Source organism: Mauremys reevesii, linkage group 27, assembly GCF_016161935.1.
Source record: "Mauremys reevesii isolate NIE-2019 linkage group 27, ASM1616193v1, whole genome shotgun sequence".
NCBI classification, from domain to species: Eukaryota; Metazoa; Chordata; order Testudines; family Geoemydidae; genus Mauremys; species Mauremys reevesii.
The window spans coordinates 1,797,526-1,822,939 of record NC_052649.1 but is presented as its reverse complement, the minus strand read 5'-3'; the positions used below and the strand labels follow the sequence as shown (position 1 = coordinate 1,822,939).

Genomic DNA, 25,414 nt, shown 5'->3' with positions numbered 1-25,414 from the left:
AAGAGTATAAGGCATAATCCCTGCAAAATTGATGTGGCTTCCATTATCCACCTGCCTTTAGGATGCATGCATGGAGAATGCCTGAATATATTTTTATTTCTTATTTACCTTATTAGACCATCAAGCCTGATCCTCCCTGGCTTCGCTGGTGAACTACTTGGGGAACACAAAGCATACATACTGTCAGTTCTCTTAAATGAAAGGATCAGGTGTTTAAACTCCAGAGACATGCTTTGTCCAAAGTGTTCATTGGGTGTTGGAATTATGTGTGTTAACAAAACCAGTTTTAAAACTGTGATTAAAGTAACTTCCCCTTTACAAAAGTTGTTCGGCTTTTACTCAACTTTTGTGATATTCTCCAGTCACTATAATCTTCTAGGGTGGATTTTGCTTGCATTTAGTATTGAAAAAATGTTACAGAAACCACAACAACAACAAAAAAAAAACACAAACAGTTCTCTCACCCTTTTTTGGCATTCTTTATACATAATAAAAAAGCATTAGAGTACATAAGACTTCCATCCTTCCCCCCTTTTCCAGGTCACCTTTAACTGCGTTGTAATTAAACCCGTAATATGGATTTAGTTTGCAGGGTAGACAGGGCCTAATATGGATTTAGTGATCCCACTGAGATGGTACAGTTAAGGAAAAACAAAAAACCCAGCCCCTTTTCCCAAATTAGGCTTTGCCTGTAGTTCACCTTAAGAGGTCCCACCTTCAAGTCAGGCAACTATTCTCATCTTAAAAATAATAAAAAATAAAAAAAAATTTAAAAAAATAAAAGAAGGCAAGAGGTCATCATCATTTTATATTTAAGTTAATAAATTTGTTGTTAAAAGTCACTACCCATAATACCTTTCCCATGTTGTATGGGAGGGCTTAAGGGGAGAATATACACAATGGGTAACTGGCATTATACATTCCCCTCTGAAAACAATGGTGGGTGGCTGTTTTTTTTAACCTTTAAAAAAAGGTAATGTTATTCAGAAGAGGAAGAGAAAAAAAATCAAATCAAATCCCCTTCATAATCTGAATTTAAAAAAACTACAGGGTAAGTGGGTGTTTAAATTATACTAGTATATCAACTGGTTTGTCCAGAAAGAAAACACTCTTTGACTAGTAGTAAACTAATTTATGACTAAAGTACTTTCCCAATTTCACAACACATTTTAACTTCCCCGAGGATGGGCTTTTTACCTTGTCTTATTTTTAGAAATACACATCATAGCACACATCACATGATGTGATGTAACTGCTAGCAAGAAAATGGCCCAAAAACTGTTCAAAATGTAGTGGTCAGACAAAAAAAGCCAAACACACACAATTCCTCACATACCAGCCAGTTTTATGGAAAGTTACAATTCAGACTGGTGGTGTATATAAGCGCCTATGTAAACATACTGGGCAAATTTTAAATGTACATAGATTTTATTAGCAGGAGAGACTATGCTACAATTATAAAAAAAAAAAAGTATTTTGATGACCTTCCGGAGTCCCTTCCAGTTCTATGAGATAAAAATTAGGAAATAAAATAGGTATATCTCCATATATTTTATTTCCTAATTTTTTTGTAGAAACATGAATGGGCAAATGTGTTACAGAAGATACAAAGAAGTTCCTTTAAAAAGATCCTGAGCAAATCTAATGCTAGGCAAATTCTTTGTAATCGAGCACCACAAATGCTCTAAACCTCTTATCATAAACAGACGTGCAAGAACAGAATAGTCTTTAAAAGGGTGAATACACTTATATGCTACTGTTTAGAGAAGAATGAAAAAAATTTTCAACAATCCAAAATTAAAAAACAACCCCACACACAACCCAAACTTTCAACTGGTTTAGTTGATCAAACCCATGTCAGAAAACAGACCACTGTAGGTCCCAAATGGGTAGATGGCAAGGCCTGTACACAAAGCTCTTATAAATAAATCAATTACTGCATTAAAAACCATGAGAAGGTGACAGACATCTACACATACCCCACTACTACTTTTCATACTTAATTGTGCATTTGGCCCTAATGTTATTGTGAAGGGACAAGCTCCTCATGCAAAATTATGCAAGGTGGAGATTATGCAACTTTCTTCTGTTTACTCGAAAACTCCGTTTTTTGTTTTGGTTCCCCCCCCCCCTTTATCTTAAGCACCCCTATCACCTTTGGTCTCTTCCAAAGGGATAGTTTTGGGTTGGCTTCTTTGCGAGGACAGACTTCAGATTAAAGCCAGTATATAATATTCCACACCACACAAGCAACAGCAGCACCACACCACAATGACTGCCAGCCACGTGACAGCGATGGCAACACACACGGGCGGGGAGTGTGAATGGAGCTGGGGGCGGCAAGGCAGGACTCGATTTTGGAACTTTGGGGTCCGCCGCATTCGAATAACCGGGCTAGGAACGTTCCATGCGCGGTCGTTCAAGTTTAGAAACAAGCCACAAAAGGCTGCAGCCCTTGTGCAAGATTTCAATTTAAAGTGGCGCCATCAAACCAACCTCCTCCCCGCCGCCGCCGCCACCTCCACGCAATGGATCCGCAGTACTTTGCTAGCCGCACGCACTAGGGGAGGGAGGCGAAATACACAGAGACGGTAGCACAAGGAGAGAGAGCTACAGAGGGAGATGTAGCACGCAGGGCTCAGCCAGGGCAGACCCAAAATACAGCCACTTCCCCCAGGAAGGCACCAAAACACCGCAGCGAAAACAAAGTCGGGCCGCTGCTCTCCCCCACCCCGCCTCCCCCGGAGGAGCCTGGCTGAGAGATCCGCTAGTGAGCCCGAGTACTTTACCCGACACACGCTGCCAGGAGCCCCGAGCCCGGCAGTGCCTGGCACGGGGAGGGGTGCGGGGCGGGAGCCGGAGCCAGCAGCCGGGCGGAGAAGTTCGGGCTGAGGCCAGGACTGGCAGAACCCCACATCAGAGCCGCTCAGAGGCAGCCGCGGTCGCAGATGGTGAAGGTGGAAGCGAGCCCCCCTTTCTTCCCCTCCCCTGCACGCGGCGGGAGCCGCGCCGAGGGAGCAGGAGCCATTTAAAGTTGCCTGGCTCGGCGGGGCCGGCGGTAGTTGCAGTAACAAAGGGGCAGCGGGAGGGAGGGAAGGAGAAAGGGCAGCGGGCGGAGGGGAGAGGGAGCGGGGCGGCAGCGGCACCTACCACGTGATGGAGCCGAGAGCACAGTCCGGGCGGATTCAGCCCCGCACAAAATGGGCGCAGTTTGCAAACAAGCGCCGACCGAGGGGAGAAGCGGAGCCGCAGCCGGCACAGGCAGCGCCAGCCCCGGCTGCAGCCCCGGCTCCCCCCCCCGCTCGGTCTTCCCCGGCCGCGGGGGACGGGGCTCGTCTCTTCCTCCCTTCCCGGGTGCAGAGCGGCGGCGGCGGCTGCAGCCCGGGCTGGGGCGGGGGGAGAAGCTGCCCCCCCACCCCCGGCTCGGGGAGCGCCCTGGAGCCGCCGGCTGCGGGCCCTCGCCTGCCCGCGGGCGCTGGGTCGGGCCGCTCTGTATCGCTCTCCGCCCGCGGTGCGGCGGCGGAGCGAGCGCGGCGGTGCTTCCCCCCCGCTCCGGGTGAGCGCGGCGGCGGCGCTGCTCGGAAAATGGCGGCTAGGCTCCTTCTCTGCCCTCCCCCTCCCTTTAATCGGAGAATGCACCGGGCGGGGGGAAGGGAGGCGCGGCGCAGCGCCCCCGCCGGCCGCCGAGCGCACTGCGCCCGCGCCGCCTGCCCGCAGCCAGGGGGCCCCGCAGAGCCGCCGGCCGGAGGGCGCGGGCAGCGCGCTCCCGAGCCGGCCGCCGGGCCATGCCTCAGCCAGGCGGGGCGGAGAGCCGCGGCCCCGGCCGGCCCGCGGGGCGGAACCGGAGCGGCTGCCCGGCTCCCGGGCCCGTGCCCCAAGGAACGAACCCGGGGAGTGTTTGCGGAGCACGGCGGTGGGGCCGAGGCCTGGCGGGCCCCTCTCGCCGGGCCCTGTACGGCCTAGCCCGGCCCTGGGCCCGCAGAGCCCGGCCACCTATTGTCCTGCTGGCGCAGTGAGGCGCCACTTGCGCTGCGGCGCCCCGTTGTAGAGCACCCGCTTAGCCGCCAGAGGGCGCGCCTCCGCAGGGCGGTGGTTTCTTACTCCGCATGCGCCGCAGGCCCGCCCTGCTCAGAACAGCAGCCCTGAGCAGGGGCGGGGCTGCGCGTGACGCAGAGCGTGCTGGGAAGTGTAGTCATCCCCTAACCCCAAGCTCTCTTAAGGCATCAGTTCTTTGCAAGCTCAGAACAGTCCTAGGGTAGCCCAGCCTGTAGCCTATACACAGTCCCAGGGACACACAGCATGCACTGTTGGCACCAGGGACTCTATAACGACTCAGTCAAGCATTCACCAAAACTATGCACCAACAAGAGCGAGATTTTTAAAGACTCTTAATCCATCCCAAAAGAAATTCTCCCTCCCAAGCAGGACTGTAGCAAGGCCAATATGGTACTACTGTAAATACAAGTGCTGAGACGCTGCTTGGAACAAGAAATTGAACTTGCCATTTTCATCAAAAGTCAGAGTCACATGAACGTCTTAGCAGCCTTAATGTTTTAAAACACCCTAAACCAGAGAGCGGCAACCTTTGGCACACGGCCCACCAGGGTAAGCACCCTGGTGGACCAGGATGGTTTGTTTGTCAGGTACGGCCCGTGCTGCTTCCTGCTGCCCCCACTGGCCTACAGCAGTGAACCGCTGCCAGTGGGAGCTGAGATCGGCCAAACCAGCCCGGCCCACCAGGGTGCTTACCCTGGCGAGCCGCGTGCCAAAGGTTGCCGATCCCAGGTCTAAACAAATCTACTAGTGTGACTACCTGTCTCTGCAGGGATGAACTCCAGGCACCACAATATCATGCTGCTATGCTGGTGCATCAGCATGTAATGACATAACCTTATCAAAATATTAGGACATGGCAACATGTGCTCTGTGACTAAACCATTAAGCATTGTACAACAGAGAGTCATTTAAAAAAAAAAAAAAAAAAGCTCAAAATAGTGCAGCTTATAAATGTTGCTGAAGTGTCTTAGTTCAATACTGTGTTTTCTGTTGGTATAAAAGAGAGAGAGAGATTTTCCTCGAGTGAGCTAAGCAATTTCAAGCAAAGACTGGTATGCTGCATAGATGCTGATTCAAATACACATCAGCTGAACCTTAATCACATCAAAATATATCTACTAAGTGATACGTTTTTATCTTGATTGAAAGTAAACGTACTACAGGAAACAACACTATACAACTACCTTAAAAATTGTACAGCAGGCAAAAACGCAGCTACTGCAACAAAACCCTTCTTAGTTCTGCAAAAATAAGTGCAGCAGTCTTGAAAGGCATATTAGAGATTTTTTTTTTTTTTTGGTGAGAACTTATTCAAAGCTTATTTAAACAGCTTCCTATTTAAGGGAAGGGAGGGAGATTTCTCTAGAACAGAACTTGAACAGTGTCAGTGTCACTGTCACATGTCAGAGAGAGAGAGAGAGAGTGTGTGTGTGTGTGTATTAGTGGGAGTGAGGGTAATACATTTAAAAAAACAAAAAGGGCACAATTTTAAACTTAGAAGAAAGGCAATAGTTAAAAATAGGAAAACATTTTCAAGAGGCATGGTTAAAAAATAGAAAAGGAAACAAAAGCTAAAATTAGTAAATATTAAAAAAGTTTATTTTTAAAACAAACAAAACCTCAGTAGAGGGGCAGCTGGGGAGAGTGTTATATAGTTTAAATGACAGGTCTCTTAAATGCCATATTTATCACCCAGACTATTTTCTTTATGCATTGGTTCCTTCGTTGTTCCCCCCCCCCCAATCTTTTGTCTGCTGTCTTTATAAAAAGTCTATACACTTCAGGGCAGAGACTCTGACTTCCTATATTTTTGTACAGTATCTACCACATCTGATATTTTAATAAAATGTTAGGTTTAGAAACTGGCTAATCCTTTGGGCCTTATTACTTTAATCATATCCATACAGGTACACTCTTCCGCCCGCATGGAGTCCCAATGACTTCAGTGAGGCTCCACATAGGTGCAAAGGCCTGCCCATGTGGCTCTGATTGAAGGAATGAAGCCTTTGTGTTTAACTCCTTAAATGTGACCCCAAAAAAGGATTTTCCCTCCCATCCCCATCATTTTACATGTTATGTCCATGGAAAGCCTTATTTTATTTTTAAATCCCTGCTGGTTTTTACATGATATTCAGGTCTTGTCACTTATTTTTTCCTGGAAGACACTATAGAGACAACTGATAGTACAACTAGTTTAATCACAATTATTAAGGAAGTGAAAGCTGAGTGATAGAGGAAATTATTTTTAGTCACTGTTTAAAACTTGAGAGGAGCTGGAGGAGCTTGTTTAGTTTTGATACCACTTATTTAGTTCAAATGCCTGCTAAACAGTTGGAATTAAGTTCTTTTAAAGATTCAGTACCCCGACCTTTCAATTAAGGAAAGAAAAAGCTCTTCTGGTCTTAGAATTTCCAAGAGATATCCAGCAGAAACAGGAAAAACAAAGACTTGATATTCCTGAAATCACTATCTGGTGTTCTATTCATTTCTTAAACACTACAATAATAAAAACATAAAATAATACAATAATCTCTTTTTGGGGGGGGCAGGAATGGGGGAGAATAGGTAACTTTTAAAACAAAATGACTAGTTTCCTGTGTTTCAGATGAACCGCTGGGATGGGGAGGGGGTTGGCTGTGTAAAAAGCTTCAGGGTGCTAGGAAACAGCTCTTGGGATGAGCCAATTTTAACCCATCTCTGCTGTCGCTGGAGCCCCCATTCCATCCACGTGCCTGAAACATCCTGCCACTATTCTTTGCTGGGTCCCATACTGTGCTTCAGGCCAGGAAGTGGCATATATCAGCATCTGAAGCAAGGGGTGGGAGCAACCTTTGGAGAGAAGGCTGTCAGCAGAGTTAAGTGAGAAGCAGGTATCTACCCTTTGCGGAGTACTTCTTCTTTTAGCATTTAAAAAGTGGGACTAGGGGTCACATAAGAGACGTGGAAGGGAGGCGAGCCAGGGGCTAAATTTAACTCTGCTTAGAACTTTCAGAATTAATCTGTTTCAGCTGAGGATTCTAAGGACCAATTCCTGCATTTACATCTTTCACACTTTTATAATGAGTTAATGCTAGGAGGACCAGACTCTTAGAAACATATTTTACAGGTCTGATTCTCAATTACAGTGCTAGATTATTTGGCCTTATGTGGGGAGACCCTCTTCTGCCCCCGCTGCAAATGAAATACCCACTGCTAGAGCAGTGCAGAGGGGCCTTAATGCAAAATGAGAATCGGGTCCTATGTGTTGTATAACTACACTGCAAAATCCACTACAACAGCCCCCTGCACTGCACAAATAAGGTACCCTGCTAGTATGCAACTAAACCCTGATACTAAAAACATTTATATACATGCTTAACTTTAATGTGGCTTTACAGCCCCTGCCTTCAATGGGACTTCTCACACGCTTAACTTTCAACATTAAGGAATCACAGGATCGTAGTGCATATCTTCATTTGCAGTGAACCCTGTATCGTAATTACGATACCACTAGCTGTGTAGCGGATGGAACTCAAGAACCCATCAAGAGACAGCAGGTTATAAAGAAATTAGCTTGGGACCAATAATCACACTCTTAAGTTATACTCTGGACTCCACCACTGATTCACTGCCCTATCCTACTTTACCTCTCTGCATCTCAGTTTCCCCATCTGTAAGTTGATTATATTTAGCTACCTCACAGGACAGTTGGGAGCAAATGACTATATAGTGCTTGACATGTTCAAAGCACTGTACAACTGCTAGGTATCAATGATGCTTCTTAAATGCGCAGATGGGTCATTAGTGAGCAATCAGAAGAAGCCTTTTTCTGAGGCCTGGTCTACACACAGATTTTGTACTGGTAAAACTATTTCAGTTAGGGGCGTGATTTTTCTACCACCAAACAGTTACACCAGCGTGACCCCTACCATGATGCAATATATATAAAAAAAAAAAAGTACCTTAACAGGGGATTAGTTGTTGAGGGCACAAAAAATTACAAGAGGGAAATCAGTGGGAGAATCTACTCAACACTTTATCTGTCTATACACAAATGCAAGGAAAATAAGGAATAAACAGGAAGACCTGGAGGTATAACATAAGATACATTATGACCTAATTGGCATCACAGAGGCTTGGTGAGATAAGTCTCACGACTGGAATATTGGTAGAGAGGTATACAGCTTCTTCAGGAAGGAAAGGCAGGGTAAAAGGGAGAAGGTATGCATTATACATCAAGAATATATATACTTGTTCTGAGGTCCAAGAGAAGGTGAAGACAGACCAATCGGAGTAAAGAGAAATGAAGTAAAAATTAGGGGTGACGTCATGGTAGGGGACTACTAAAGGCCACCAAATCAGGAAGAGGAGGTAGATGAGGCATTTCTAGAACAAGCTACAGAAATATCCAAAACACACAACCTGGTAGTAATGGGGGTGGGGGGGGAGAAAGAGACATTTAACTACCCAGACATCTGTTGGAAAAGTAATATGTCAAAACACAAATTTTCCAGTAAGTTCTTGGAACATCCTGGGGACAGCTTTTTATTCTAGGAAGTGGAGAAAGGAACCAGGGGGACAGCCATTTTAGACCTTGAATCTGACCAATGGGGAGGAATTGCTAGAAAATCTGAAGACGGAAGGCAATTTGGGTGAAAGTGATCATGAAAAATCTTAATTCTAAGGAAAGGAAGGCGTGAGAATAGCAGAATAAGGATAATGGACTTTAAAACAAGCAGACTTTAATACAATCAGGGAGCAGGTAGGTAAGGTCCCATGGGAAGAAAACCTAATGAGTTCAAGAGAGTTGGAAGGAGATAATATTAAAGGCAAAACTGCAAACTACCCCGATGCAAAGGAAAGATAGAAAGAATAATAGTAAGAAGCCAATATGGCTCCATCAGGGGCTCTTTAGGACTTGAAAATCAAAAGTGAATCGTAGCAAAAGTGGAAACATGAACATATTGTTAAGGAGGAGTACAAAAAAAATAGCAAAACATTCAGGGACAAAAATCAGAAAAGCTATCGCACAACACGAGTTATACCTAGCAAGGGTCACAAACGGCAATAAGACAAGGTTCTTCAAATACATTAGGAGCAAGACAAAGACAAAGGAAAGCATAGGTCCACAATTTAGCGGGGAAGAAGAGCTAATAACTGGCGATCTCCATAGAGCTGAGATGTTTCATGTCTATTTTGCTTCAGTCTTCACTAAAAGGATTAAAGGTGACCAGATGCTTGACAAAATTAATACCAGCAAAGGTGAAGGAATGCAAACCAGAATAGGGAAAGAACAGGTTAAATAACATTTAGATATGTTAGATGTATTCAAGTCGGCAGGGCCTGCTGAAATTCACCCTACAGTACTTAGCGAACCAGCAAAAACCATCTCAGAACCATTAGCAATTATCTTTGACAACTCCTGGAGGACAGGTGAAGTCCCAGAATACTGGAGAAAGGGAATTTTTAGTCTTGAGAAAAGAAGATTAAAATGGGACCTGAAAACAGTCTGCAAATATGTTAAGGGCTGTTAAAGGGAAGTGGATCAGTTGTTCTCAGGTCCAGTGAAGGTAGATAAAGAAGTAACAGACTTAATCTCCAGCACAAGAGATTTAGTTTAGATATTAGGGAAAACTAAACTATAAGGGTAGTTAAGCTTGGATTAGGCTTCCAAGGGAGGTTGTGGAATCCCCATCACTGGAGGTTTTAAAAAATGAGTAGGACAAACATCTGTAATGGGTTGGTCTAGGTTTACCTGATCTTACACAGTGCAGGGTGCTGGACTTGATTACTTCTCAAGGTCCCTTCCAGCCCTACATTTATGTGATTTTATAACCAGCATAAAAGGTGCCTTATAACATATAGCTTATTCCTGTTCCCGTACAGCAGGGGTGAGGAACCTTTTTTCTAGCAGGGGCCATTGACGCACATCAAAAAATCAGTCAGGGGCCACACACAGCCCCACGAGGAGTGGGGGCACGGAGGCTTGGGGCTTCCCCCCCACAGAGGAGTGAGCCACTGCTCGTGGCTCCAGCCCTGGGGGGGGGGGCGCACAGAGGCTTGGGGTTTCCCTAGGCTTGGGGCGGGGGGAGTTCAGGGTACAGGAGGGGGCTGTGGGTTGGGGACAAGGAGTTTGGGGTGCATGAGCAGGCTCAGGGCTGGGACCGGGGATTGGGGTATGGCTCCAACTGGGGGTATGGGCTCTGGGATGGGGCCAGGGATGGAACAGGGAGTTGAGGTGCAGGAGGAGGTCTGGGTACAGGCTCTGGGTGGGAGCTTAGGTGCAGGAGGGGGCTCCTGGCTGAGATAGGGGGTTGGGGTGCACGAGAGGGTGTGGGGGTGCAGGGCTCCGGCCAGGAAGCGCTTACCTCAGGTAGCTCCCGGTTGGCAGCACAAAAAGGCTCCCTGCCTGCCCTGGTTCTGTGCGGTTCCTGGCCAATGGGAGCTGCGGAGCTGGTGCTGGGGGCAGCACGTGGAGCTTCCCTGATCACCCCTCTGCTTAGGGGCCGCAGGGACATGGTGGCGAGCCGGCGCTCACAGCTCCAGCCCTACCCCTGCAGGGGTGGATTCCGAGGCTCGCAGCGTCCAGCCCACAGCGCAGAGACTTGCATCAGGCCAGACGAAAAGAAGCAGCAGGCCGGATCTGGCCCATGGGCCAGAGATTCCCCACCCCCTGCTGTACAGGAATTAATTATACCAATATAAGCACTTTTTATACTGGTTAACTGCACCCACACTAAGGGATTGTGCCACTTTAATTACACTGCGGTTCTAATACTGCTACTAACACACTGGCTGAGGTAAAGCAGTACAACCTTCATGTTTTAACAAGGCCACAATGTACTGCTTCTAGGTAGCAAGGGCAAGACACTGGTGATTTTCTCTTTTTAATGAGTCCAACCCTGGGTCTGCCCATCAATGCTGTTAGTTATAGAAGTCATAGATTATGCATCTTCCTAATTTTTTCAGGACAACATTTTGCTACATGATCCAACTGCCAGCCCCAGTGCAGGGACTGAAGAGCCACTGCTTCTTTTAGTGGCCAAGATAAGGTCCTCAGCCAGCAAAGTGGGAAAGTCAGTGATCTTTAACGTATCTGGCTGAGAGCTCCGTAGTCTTGGTCCTGCTCCTGTGAAGGGACTGGCTCCTGTGGTCGTAAGTCCCTCATTTTGTTTGACAGTTTCACTGTTCCAGTGGAACACATCTGTCATTAGAGGTCATGGAGGAAGAGAGAGCCTCTCAAGTAGCTAGGACCAGATCCATGACCTTGAAAATCAGTCCAGTGTCCTTGAACTGTACTCTGTATTTAAACAATGGGAAGCCAGTACGAAGAACGGCATATCAGGGTGATGTGTCCTCAGCAGTGTTGGATCAGGTACATACCTGGACTATTCAAGAGCTATACTGGCTTCCTAAGGGTAATATGAAAAAAAAAAAATTGTATGTGGGATAAGGTCAGATGATGAAGACCTAGCTAGTAGCAGTGTTCACACTGAGCTTTGGATCTATTTCCTACTGGTCCAAAAAAACTGCCCTTTAGAACAGCAGGGTACTGAACCAAGATAGGATTTTACAATGGCAGAAGCATCCTTGGCCATGTAAAAAAAACACCACCCACCCACCCCCAAAATCTGGGATTCAGATCGGCACAAAAGCAGAAAAGGCAGAAGTCTCCTACCAATGATAATGGTTCCAGTAGCAGTATAGGTTCAGACATAAGCACCATGGAAACAGAAGGACATCTTGACAGACAGAATCATTGAAGAAACAGGGAACATTTCTCATAGCAATGAGGAGAAAAAGGATGAAGGTTTCCAATCCTCTCTACATTCTGCCTTGGAAGAGTTTTTTACTAAACTGAAAGACCTAACTGATAATCAAGATTTCTAGTTCCAAGCCTCCAGACAGCCCATGTCTAAATCTTGCCCCTTTTTGCTGCACATCTCACCATCTTTCCTCTGTCCACACACCTAAAACACTGGCTCAGGCCCTCATCTCCCATATTAGGTACTGTAACTTTGGCCTTGACAAATATTTTACCACACCATCACCTCTCCATTATATCCATTTAAAATGCTGCTGCAAAAACCATTTGAATTCAGACCTCGACCCCCTTTGCACCCTCCACCACAACATTCAACACGAGCTACTTGTCTTTTCTTTTAAAGCACGTTTCACAGCTTACCCTCACCTTCCCTATCAGCTCATATATTCTGTTGGACAGTTGACCCCTGCCCTCATTCAACCAATACCACCAGCCTATATAGCTCGAGTCCAGTTTTTCCTCAAACATCTTCATGTTTTCTCCAACGCCTTCCCTTTCGCACAGGAAGAGCTCCCTGTAAAAATCTGCAAAGCCACTACATCAGCCTCCTTTGAATCTCTTAAAACCCTCCCCCGTTGCGATGCTTACAAAACACTCAAAAATGGTTAGGCAACTGGTATGCTGACTGTTGCTTATTACACTAATTATAATTGACAATTACCTTGTGTTCCCCACATCAGATTGTTGCCTTCACCTATTCTCATTGTACTTAGATTGTAAATTCTTTAGGACAAAGATAGTCTTGTTATATGCATGTACAGTGCATAAAGTAACCGAGTCCCCAATTCTGATTGGGGCCTCTAAGTGCTATTGCAATACAAGTTATGCTTATATAGGAAACTCAGGTATATGGAGAGACTCCTAACCTTGCAAAAAATACTAAGGTTGAGAAACAAGTATAAGTTAATAAAAACAGGGGTTACAGAAGAAAACTGAATTACAGAACTCCCTGGAAACACGCCACTTTCTAATCCAACTTTAATTTCTGCATACTGGCTTCCAGGTTTACTAGATATTCCAACAACAACAAAAAAAGGCATTTTCGAGAGTAAAAGAGCACACTATCCTAAACACAGAGCTGTGAGACCTTTGTCTGGTTCCACAACTATAAATATAGACAAGCTGCAGCTAAAACAGATCCATCACATAGTGGCATGATCATTGATTTCAAATATTTTTCTATATCATTACAACAGGCTCTCCTTGGGCCTCTCACATCATTGGATAAGTTTTGAGTTGCTTAACAGAGTCAAGGAGGAAGAGTAAATTCCTCATGCAAAGAGCTACATAGTCCAACTGAAAAGTAGTGCTTTTTTAACAAAAAGTAAACACTTTTAGTGACTAAACCAGTTAATTTGATGCTGAAGTTTACAATTTAAAAAAATCCACTGCTTGTTCCTATATTCAAGGAAGGTCTACAATTTAAAAAACTTTTTTTTTTTTTTTTTAATATGTCAAAACATGAGGGGAACGATTTTAACTTCTGACCCTGGAAACACTGTGGTATAAAGTACCTAAAATTGAAAATAATCAACTATGAGCCATAGTAATGTGTCTTTTTGTAAGGCGGGGGAATGATCGTGAAGGATATTTCACCACGATTGCTTAAATTCTGTGGCAAAGTTAATTTATTCTTTCTATCCACAGAATCTGGTCCCATTGTGCCACGAAGTACACGGGTTCTTGATTATAGTAAGCAGGTCAATGGTCTATCTTGTCTAAGAGTGGGAAATTCTGTATGTTTCAGAGGAAGGCATAAGCCCCTTCCCACTATTGCACCCATTTGTGGAATATGGATAAGTACATCTTCCTACAGGGGAAGATATAGGTAGATACAGGAAGTAGTATCTACTCATAGTCCACAAACTACTGACAACCCTGAAATTATCAGACCAACTGGAACACACAGTGTTGACTTTTACAGCACAGTGTAAGGCTAATGGACACAGTTCACCACTGTCTTGGCCTTGCACCTTGTATCATAATATACATTGATGTAAAGTGGTTGTACAATGCTACCAAATCAAAACAGCAGTATTTTACACTAGTTTTGCACAGATGTGACTGCACACAAGGTGGAGGACAGTACAGACGAGTGGTTATCAAACTGCGGGTTGTGACCCAGTACCGGGTCGCGGAATGTAAGGCACTGGGTTGCAGCGGCTCTTGTCAGCACCGCTGACCGGGCTGTTAAAAGTCCTGTCAGCAGTGCTGCCCAGATAAGGCAAGGTAGTCCCTATCTGTTCTGACACTGCGCTGTGCCCCGGAAGCGGCCAGCAGCAGGTCCGGCTCCTAGACAGAAGGGCCACAGGGCTCCGCGTGCTGTCCCCGCCCCGAGTACCGGCTCTGCACTCCCATTGGCTCCCCACCAATGGGAGCTGGGGGGAGGGGGATGACAGTGCCTGCAGGCAAGCACCGTGCAGAGCCGCTTGCACGCCTCCACCTAGGAGCCAGACCTACTGCAGGCCGCTTTCGGGCGCAGCGCAGTCCCAGGACAGGCAGGAAGCCTGCCTTAGCACCCCCACTGCGCCACTGAGTAGGAGCCGCGCAAGGTAAGCCCACGCCCCAATCCCCTGCCCCAGCCCTGAGCCCCCCCACACCCAGAGCCCTTTCCTGCATCCCAAACCCCTCATCCCCAGCCCCACCCCAGAGCCTGCACCCCCAGCCCAGAGCCCTGAGCTCCTCCCACACCCCAAACCCCTCTGCCCCAGCTCTGTTGAATCACAGGCATCAACAATTTTCTTCAACTGGATCGCCAGAAAAAAAGTTTGAAAACCACTGGCATAGACTCAGACCCCATCAATTTACTCAGACTTTTGTCTAAGAAGCAGGATGATGGAATGAGTTACGGGAATGTTTCTTAAGAAGCTTAAATTGATGCTGGTCAACATGTTGATTTTATATTGAGGGCTGTACACGATCCCCGAGATTGATGCAAGTCTTAAAGGAATAAAATAAAATTTATAAATAAAACTAACGTGTATCATCTTAGCAAAACTGGCATAGCTCAAGCTGTAACTTTACTGCTTTAACTGCTAATTATGAGGAGTTATTTCACTTTTGTGTGATGAAGGGGAAAACACATGAAGAGGAAAATGTGATCCTGCACCAAATGTAAAGCCATGGCCATCTGGGACACCAGAAAGGTGAAGCCTAGCAGTGTTATGGGAATGATGCTTTCAGTTTTTAAGGGTGGATCTACACTAGGAACTTTTGTATTCTTTCTTTAGCACCAATGCAGCTCCACTGATGTTGACAATGGAAGTATTAGCGTAGACATCAGGCAGGCATTTTAACCACGACGTTGCCTAGTCCTGTTCTGTAGAGTAAAATGATAGAGTGGTAAATGTATCTGCATCCATTCTACACAAGTGCTTCCACTTCTGGCAGCAACAGTGAAGCTGCACATGTGCTAAAAAACATAGAAAAGGTTTAGAAGCATTAGCTAGTTGTTAACAGGAATGGAGTATATTTCATCTGTTAAAAGAAAGTGCCTGGAGTAGCCAGCCCAAAATGAAAAAAAGAGTAGCTGAAAGTCTTCCAATACTTCTTTATCCTTACCAAAAGGAGACCACAGCCCCTGCCTCAGGCTCATAGCAACTTTTTTTTACTGATTTGACTTTCTACAAATACTGTCTTGCTTTTTCTCATCTTCTGAGGCAACAGAAAATCTGGGAATTTCGAGACAGTGACAGCCTTCAGTGGTTAATAAAGATTCATATGTTAAAAGTCTTCCCTGTTTTACTAACAACTCCTTAGATTAACAACAATACTTGTAAAAATCAGTTACTTTTCACAATTGACGCTGTTGGTTTACTTTTTGCAGGTCACTCTGATTAAACAATAAAACTAGACTGGCCAATTTCACTGTTTTTCCATCAGTTTCCACTTTCTAGTCTTCTGCCCAGGGCCAGCTCCAGACCCCAGCACACCAAGCACGTGCTTGGGGCGGCGTGCCGCAGGAGGGCGGCAGGTGGCTCCGGTGGACCTCCCGCAGGCATGGCTGCGGAGGATCCCACTGGTCCTGCGGCTTCGGTGGAGCATCCGCAGGCATGCCTGCGGGAGGTCCACCGGAGCCGCGGGACCAGCGGATCCTCCGCAGGCACGTCTGCAGGAGGTACACCGGAGCCGCGGGACCGGCGACTGCCAGAGCACCCCCCGCGGCGTGCCGCCCTGCTTGGGGCGGCGCAATTCCTAGAGCCGCCCCTGCTTCTGCCCTAGGACAACACTATTAACCTGTGTCTCCCTCCCACCCTCACCCACACACGCAATTTGTTCTTTCTGCTGCTGCTGCTCCTGGGAGTCAGAGACAAGACGCTCAAGTTCTGTGTGACTAAATCTCCCTCCTGCTGGCATGTGTGTGTATGAACTATAAGAAATCTCACATAAGGAGCTACACTCGACTCAGCAGCCGTGCTTAAGGATGGCCTCGTCTTCTGCACTCACATTTGCATTATATGCAATGATTTCGCATTAGTCTGCAATATCGCAATACACGTTTAGGGAAACCTATCATTTGTTGAGGGAATAAAGCAATAATGACAAGACACCAACTAGCTGAGAACTAGAACTATTAGCCAGCAGCAACACAAAAGATGGGTGGGTGCAGGGACGCTGCTTCTTCCCAGTAAAGTGCAAAGATATCCCCTTGGTGAAGCCCAGCCCCATTCCAAAAATGCTGGGAATGTGCTGAAAGTCCTAACAAGATGCTGTGCCTGCATCCTTCTTGAAGAGCTTTATTTTTATCATTATCAAATGCTTACTAGCCAGAGGATGTGAACCACTTGCTTCAAACACATCCTCTCACCCAGACCTTTCTGACTACTGGAAGGCAGAAGAAATTAATTCTCTCCTTCTTACACCTACCCCAGAGCCTCCTGATTCTAGCAAAGGGAGGTTGCCTTCATTACTCTACCCTTTCCATAGCCTCCATTTTTTGGTTCGCTCTCAGCCACCAAGAACAGGTCAGGTTACTTAACTCTGGTGTTATTAAATAACAACTTTTCCAAGCTGCAGCTTGAAACCAACATGTTTTGTCCATTTCACTGAGGCCTACTGGACCCTGAATATCAGCAATTAAACTGACCAGAATCTTCTCATATTACATCACACTCAAGACATAAGGCTGACTACACTTAATTTTATAAGCTGTTCCAGGATATCTGTATATAGGCACCACAGTGCATTACATACCTATGGCAAACTCTTACCTAGTTAATCCATTAATATATAGCAATTTTAAAATTGGTTAGTCTTTTTCAATATATTTTTCAAACACCTCTAGGCCTGCTTTTCATAGGTGCTGGTCACCTACAGCTCCCATCAACAGAAATTACAGGAGCACAGCACCATGGGGATGGAGGAGGGAGGAAAATCACACAGCTAAAATGTAGCGGCAACCTCCAAAAACTTGTAGCAGAGAACTAAAATAAATAGTATTAGGGTTTTATGTTGTTGATGATGTTGTAAATACATACACAGCATAGGAGTCTATACGGTTATGCTGACTAGCTGGTGATCAATCACTAGTGTAGACTTGTCTAAATATCCACATGAATGGATATATTAACTATTTTACTGTAAATTCCACCCTATGCAATCCCACTGAAGGCAGGGTCATTCATTTGTTGGCTTTCATGACAACTAAGAAAAATGCTTAGTTAGTATGGGGAAGGATTGAGACCCTTTCTCCTTTTATGACTGTTGCCCTTTTTGATTTTTATTAAATGCATACAACTTGGCCAAACACAGCTGTAATCCTTACACTATAATAATCAAAACTACTAATATAATGCTTTACTTTTTCAAAGCAGTGTACAAATATCAACTAATCCTCACAACCCCTTTTTCAGGCACATCAGTATTATCCTCATTTTACAGATGGAGAAAACAAGGCACAGAGAGGTGAAGTGATTTACCCATCGCAAACAGTTACTCAGCAGAAGACTAAGGATTAGAACAACCTATGGCACGGGTGCCGAAGGCGGCACGCAAGCTGATTTTCAGTGGCACTCACACTGCCTGGGTCCTGGCCACTGGTCTGGAGGGCTCTGCATTTTATTTAATTTTAAATGAAGCTTCTTAAACATTTTAAAAAACTAATTTACTTTACATATAACAATAGTTTAATTATATATTATAGACTTATAGAAAGAGACCTTCTAAGAACGTTAAAATGTATTACTGGCACGCAAAACCTTAAATTAGAGTGAATGAATGAAGACTCGGCACACCACTTCTGAAAGGATGCCGACCCCTGGATTAGAATTTTAGATTTCCTGGGCCAATGCTGAGTACATTAGATCACGCTGACAGGCATATGCAAAACACTGTGGGAATTACAAGCACGTGTAACAATACCAGGATCCGTGTCAGCAGAGCAAAGAGAATATTACAGCCATATACAAGCATTTGAAGGGCATACACAACAAGGAAAGATAGATTATTTTGGGGAGAATCAAGTACGAACCTAGGACCAGAGGGATAAATCTAAAGAGGCAAAAAAAAAGGTTGAATATCAGGAAACATTTCCTAACAGTGAAATCAGTCAGACTCCATTTAATAAGTCAATTAAAACTAGGATGAACAAAGCATTAGACAGAATACCTTAAGGATCAATCCTGCACTAAGTGGAGCAATGGGGGCTGTATTAGAATAAACTAGATGGGACTCAGTAGATGTGCTCCATTCCTCTGCAGTCTTTATTATTTCTAAAATGTTTCAAATGTCCCAGCAATATTCTGCCTATGTATAAAGTGTTCACCTCCTCAAGCCCCATCAAGTGTTTACAAAGTCAAAAAAATCAGAAGACTTGGTAGTAGCATACAGTCAGAGTGGCGTTGGCAATATGGAGACACTGTGTCAATTTTAATGCATTTGGCAATCTCCAGATAGATTTTCTGTCCTGCTTATCAGGTTTTCAGACTGAGTTGATTTACGCTCTGGAAATTACAGAATTAGTAGAAGTTAAGTTATTAAAAATATTAAGGAAGTTATTGCAAGGATATTTGGGTCCCACATTTTCAGCCGGGACTACCTAACTACTAATTTACAACACACAATGACCACCCAAATACGCTATGTCAGAAGGCCTTAGTTCATAGCGTCAAGAGTTGACATAGCATTTCTGGTAGCATGCTGAGTGATCCTGAAATACTTAACTAAAATTATAGTTATTAATAGTTTTTTAAAAGATTACAGTCACACTTAAAACACACACACACACACACACACACACACACACACACGCAAAAATAAAACAAAACACCGGAAGTTATTGCATTTTTCCAATTTTAGATAAAAGATTTTCTTCCTCAAAAAGAGATCAAATCTAGATATGGAAAGTGAACTTTTTTTTTAGCTATATTCCTGGATCTCCATTTTCTGGTTAAAATATTTCTCATGGCAGTGACAGAAGGGTCCTAGTTTTTAAACCTTTCCTGAGAATAAACAGCGCCATCAGAATTCTAAACAAGGACTTCAGATACCATGGTGCTTTTCACAATTCAGGCATTTCTGTACTGAGTAGAACTCTTAAAACAATGTACCATTATAAAAATTAAGAGATGGCTGGTCCTACCTTGCAGGACATCTTGATAGAATCCATAGTGTCTGAGACTCTTAATCTTTCCAGATCCAACCAAGTTCTAGTAGTTCTGAAAATCCTTCTTCTTATTTGAAGAAGTGGAACTCTGGTATCTGTAACAAAAAAATAATTAATTAGGGGAAAGAAATATAGCTCATGAACAACTTGCCTTTGGGGGGAGGGAGCGGGAAGAGAAATAATCAGGATTTAGGAAGAAATAGATTTATCACCACCTTACCCCAGAAAGGAAGAATATAGAGCAAACACACAAAGCGAACTGTGTAAAGATTTGTACTTGGAAAACTAGACACAACTCTGTAAACTTCTGGAGGACAAAACAGTTGGAAAGTACAGACAAAAATCTGCACACTATATAGATTAATGATTCAGGTAAAGAGAGCAAAGTAATGTCAAAATTGATGGTATTTAGGCACCTAACTCCCTGAGGCTCTTATGAAAATCTCATTTTAGGAAATTCCCTCCATGTTAAATTACACCTTAATCACTTACCACATTTGCGAATGCCTGCCACCCACTGAAATAGATTTATTTTTCAGGACAAGGACTTCAGGGGTGGGGGAGGGCAATAGTTTGCAACAACAAAAAAGTCAGATGGTTATTTCTGATGTGGTTTTGTTTGTCTGAAATCGTTCTAGAAACCCACCTTGAGAGTCTGGAATTTGCCATTTTTTTTAAATGTTTGGGTAAAATGGAGGATTGTAAAAATGGGAGGGGGGATATTTTCTACCCCATTTCCTAAAATTTACTATCTAAAGTCTTTACAGCCTCTATGCCAGGTTTGCCATGCTAGTGCCAGAGCCTCCTTCTCGCCTTCTTTGGCTCCTGTAAATTCCTTAGGGACCGCTGGGATTTTGCACGTCTGTGGTCACTGTGTTTCCTTAACACAAGTCAACAAACAAAACCCAAACGCCCGACGAGAAGCCACCACGGATGAAGAGCCTGAAAACTCATGCACGGCTCAGCCTCGCTGCAGCTCGGGAGTTAGAAACCGTCCTTGCGCCAGGCACTTGAAACCCTCTTCAAACACGACGCTAACCCAGCGCCCGTCTGCAACCCCCAGCCCCCTGGTGTGGATCCGACCTGCAAGGAGGCGATCCGGGAACTCAGCAGGCGGCTGGCCCAGGTTGGACCTCCTTCCCGGCCCCCCCCTGCCCGAAGCCCCATCCCTGCTCCAGCAGCTCCCAGCATTTGGCCTGCTCGTTTAGCCATCACCATTGTTGCAAATGCAACACAAAAATCTCTCTTCGTTTTGTGTGTAACCCAGCAGCTGCGGGTCTCTCCCTTGCTATTCGCGTGTAAGGTCTGGCTTCAAAGTGAATGCTCTCCCCCCCTCTATTCCACCTCCCCCCCAGCCAAACTCACTTTCTGGCTGTGCAATAATCATTCCTCCTTCTTCCCCCTCCCCCCGCCTTGGCCTGGTGAATTAGCGCTCAGCAATCGCTCCTCTCTGCCTGCCGGGAGCAGGCACCGCGGCAGGAACCGGAGGCGACCCGGCAAAGTTCTGGCCCTCCCCGCACCCCCCGACTCCGCGTACAAAGTTGCAGGACTGGGGCTCCGGGCACTACTTGGCCTGTTGTCTATGGCAGCACCGTAGGGGGGGATCGGTCCCTCTGCCAGCCACACGCTCCCTCTCTCCCGGCCACGGGCCTTTGCAAAGCCGCAGAGCCCCCCGCCGCCTTGCCCCGCAGCCCCTCTGCCGGCCCTGCCCGGCGATCCCCGGCCCATGGCTCCGCAGCTCCCTTTTCCCCCCGTCCCCGATTGCACCAGCTCCAGCCTCAGCTCCCACATCCCAGCACCTACCTGCACAGCTCAACCAGCCTTGAAGCGGGGATCTTCCGCCCTCCTCCCTTCCCATTGGCCGCGGGGAGGGCATGGGCCGCTGTGGTTGGAGGAGGGGGTGTCAGTCACGAGCAGGGGGCGGGGCGAGGTTGGTGTCCCTGCCCCTGCTTGTGTTTCCCGGAGATGTTGGCAGGAGGGGGAGGGCAGCATGGGGCAGCCAGGCAGGGCCCATCACCTGGATCAACCCCCCTCGCTCCCAACTCACTCCCCCTCATGCTTGAATTAGAGAAGGGGCAAACCACGCAGCTGCCCCTCGCCCCACAGGGCTGTGAAATGGGGAGGGGGGAGTCAGTGCCCTTCTCATGCAGAAGGATGGCAAGAAAGGGGGGACACTGTTGATCTCAGCATTGTCGGCTTTTGAGGGTGCAGGAACCACATTTGCCTCAGAGTCAGAAATCTCTGAAGGCAAAATGTCTCTGATATTTTGGAGCTGAGATTGGGTTTGATAGTCACCAGTATATGCCATCACACCAGGGGCAGCTCTAGGTATTTTGCCGCCCCAGGCAGGCAGGGGCATGCCTGCGGGAGGCCCTCCGGTTCCACGGCTCGGCAGACCCGCCGCCGAATTGCCGCCGAAACTGCGGGACCAGTGGACCTCCTGCAGGCAAGCCACCGAAGGCAGCCTGCCTGCCCCCCTCACAGCGACTGGCAGGGCGCCCCCTGCGGCCCCTGCATCACACCACTTCAGGACCCAAAGGGCTAAGGGAAATCTGGAGAGCGCCTGTAATGTTACAGCACACAGCTCTGAGCTGGGGAACACAGAGAAGAGAGAGATGGAAAAGCAGGAGGATTCCTGCAGTTAGGGTGACCATGTGTCCCTGAATATTTTTCAGCATCTGTCCCTGTTGGTTTTACAAGAAAAACAAAAGTGGATTTTCCTGTTGTTGCCACATAACCTGTTAGCAATTCCCCCAAAGACTGTCCCCCAGAAGAAACTACTAGCTGAGCCAGGGCGATTATTAGGCTAAGTGCAAAAGCCCCACAAGGATTGTCCACTACCATATCTGGAGGCCCTGACACAATACTTTCCAATGATCATCCACATCCACATAAACCAAGAGTAAGCGAAACCTGAGTGGTGATGCGACGCCATGCACCAGGTCGCAATGCCCAGATAAGAGCCGCCCTGTAGGGTGGGTGTGGAGTGGGCTTGCTTACTTTCCAGGAACTCCCTCACCCAGCCACCACCACCAGAACCTCTCTTCCTCAAACAGCCAGGATTAGGGTTGCAGTGCCAGAGGCACAAGGTGTAGTTGCAGGTGGTCAGTCCCTCCTCAGCAGTTTAGCAAAGTGCACCCATTTAATTGGGAGGCGTCATCTGCCCTGGTTTTTAACATGTTAAAATCCTAGTGCAGACAAGGCAAATTGCATTTTTAACTCATTAACCTGATAGGCTTTTCCCTAGGTATTACCTTGATCTGATAACATGTTAAAACTACAAGTTGCCTTAGCAACACTAGGATGCTAACACATATCAGAACACACACATTCTTTCCTAGCAAAGGCAAGCCCTTTGTGTTGTTTTTTCCTGTTATACTGTAAGTTTCTTCATTTTCAATTTCATTTATTCATGTTAAGTGTGATTTCTGCTGCTGTAGCAGTTTATTCAATAATAACATTTCAGATAAAGGGTAAGAATCCATGTCCAGGAGACCCAGGATAGGAAAAGATGATTTTTTTAGTGCATGTAAAATGAGTCTCTCACATTTTCTAGCCAAAGATTTTTCAGCTGGGGTATAAATAGCTGATAAACTTACAGCTTTCAAGAGGTCTCCAGTTGTCCCTCCTCCCACCTCTCGGGATCAGAAGACAAAGAAGGCCAACCATTTATAAGTATGAGAGCCTTTCTGAAATGTCCGACTAAAAATGCTAAATTGTTAAGTAATCTGATTTATTTTAGTCACTTCACAGTGCAATCTTGTGTTTTGTTTATGTTTAATATTCTTTGCACATAAATGGCCAAATTATTATAACATGCATTGCAGTAGGGAGAATCCTACCCAGGGCCTGAGAGTGATTAAATAATATTACTTGGTAGTCTACAATTTTCAAGGCACTGTTCAACTATTAGGTAGTTAAGCCTCACAACCCTGCTATGAGATGGGTATAAATATCCCCATTTGGGAAAACTGAAGCAAAGAGAGGATAAGTGACTTATCCAAGGTCAGTCAATGCTAGAGACAGTATTAGGGCTCAGTTCCTGGTTTCTAGCCCCATTCTCTATCCACTCGATCACATCTAAAAGAGTCATGTTTTTAACTTTACAATTGAGCAAAGGTGAGCTGTGCCATAAGCTCCACAGGAAACAAGTTCCAATTCCTTGGGACAGCGACACAGAAGGTTTGGGCATCCACTGATCCCCTTGCAATGATGGAACTCCAAAAATCAAGATAGTGCCACCCACCAGCCGAGTCTGACAGAGTCTAATATAGTCAGGGGCTTTGAAATGTGACTAGCTGAACATACCAAAATGCAACTGATGTGCAAAAAGCCTGAGATATTTCATTTGTGTAAAGTCCAAGATGACAATCATACTGTACAGGATGATATTCCTAAACTTAAGAGGGAAAGTAGAGAAAGGATACTTGTGCATCAAACATCTCTGATGTGGAATTCCCTTTCTGTTCTTACTTAAAATTGGATCTTCATTTTTTTAAATATGTCTTTAATTTTGTAGGTTACTTGATAAAGCAGACACCTGGACTATAGAGAATTTATGTTCCATCCTCTCCATAAACCATTCTGGAGGAATTCTAGGATAGAATGATGCTAGAATGGTACCAGATTTGAGGAATGTTTATATGTTTTAAGAACAGTGGGTTTGTTTAATCTGTTTAGTTGAACCATTATTAAACTTCTTAATGGATCGTTATAGAAGTGTAGCAATCATGTAACAAAGCAGCTTTTACCTTCTAGATACTGTCTTTAAAAAGCGTGACTAAGTTTAGTCTGTATGGATTTGTATGCAGAATTAGATCCTGTGCAAAAAACATTCTTCATTGAATAGAGATTATTCTTTGCCACGGTGAATAAAAGTTGTTTTCTTGTGGAGACATGAGGATCAGATGCTCTCCAGCTTGTTGAGGTAGGCCAGGACTGTTCTATTGTGTATCATAATAAGGTTGTGCTGATTTTAATCCACAGAACCAGGGCTTTGCAGACTGCTCTGAATTCTATTAGATTGGTGCTGTTCTGCCTCACTGAGGAGATCAAAATCCCTGGACCATTTGAGGTATAGTGAAATCCTGGACCCACTTAAATCAATGGCAAAACTCCCACTGACTTCAGTGGGGTCAGGATTTCACCCATAGAATGGACACCCCCAATTTATGGAGTTCACCCATGGAACTCCGTGATTGCTATTTTTCCTGGTCATCAGCCTTTCTGGGTGAGAGCCACATATGTTCAGAACATCACATTGCACACTATAGCTCTAGCAAAGAAGCAGATTGCATCTATGAAAGCAACCTAAAAGAAGATGTCTGTTAAGAAACAACTTTTTTTAAGAACTGCTCCAAGTGTGTTGATTTTTAATACTGTAGGAAAGGACATCTGACAAGGTGTCCATCCATGCTAGCATGGATGTACCAAAATCCTTGAGACCCTTAATGTAGGCGATCGGAATCTCACCCACCGAGGCAAGCCCCATGGAGAAACAGACTAAAGGCTAGAATCCATACAATGACCCTCCTGACCCTGGCAGGAGGTCTGGCAGGAGAAGCAGGATGATAATTAAGCCTGCCCTTTTGTTTATTTTTTGATGATTACTTTCTTCCTCTAAATGCAATAAAGAGTTTCTACGCTTTCTCCTAGTTTTGCTCTTGACTACCAGGGTCTTAAAAGGTGAGGAATTTTAATCTGAGGAAATATTTTAATTAATCTGAAAGGGAAATGTAGGACTTCTCATTACATATGGCACCTGTCTGTATATTTTTAAGGGAAATTGACCTGGCTTTAGACTTCTTTTTCCTTTGTCCTGGTGTTACATTCCTGTGACTTCCCCTCTTTTGTGATATTAGAAGTATGTGGAGGGTGATTTTGAACCTCCTAAAGAGATAGTGAACATGGGTGAAGATGTCTGTGCCATGAAAGCAAGCCCCAGATGAGAA

At 45.4% G+C, this 25,414-nt stretch overlaps 1 protein-coding gene across 6 annotated transcripts in view; it reads right to left on the bottom strand.

Moving 5' to 3' along the window:
* The window catches only part of KANSL1 (KAT8 regulatory NSL complex subunit 1), a 179,795-nt gene that overhangs the window by 149,617 nt on the left and 4,764 nt on the right, over positions 1–25,414 (bottom strand). The window contains exon 2 of one of the 6 annotated variants that reach the window (XM_039516588.1): positions 19,440–19,558. The gene's annotated coding sequence lies outside the window, so the exon portion shown is untranslated. Of the gene's footprint in view, positions 1–2,789; positions 3,049–3,150; positions 3,601–3,887; positions 3,964–19,439; positions 19,559–25,414 lie in introns of those variants that run through there. The other 5 variants (XM_039516590.1, XM_039516591.1, XM_039516587.1 and 2 more) reach the window with 5 other exon arrangements.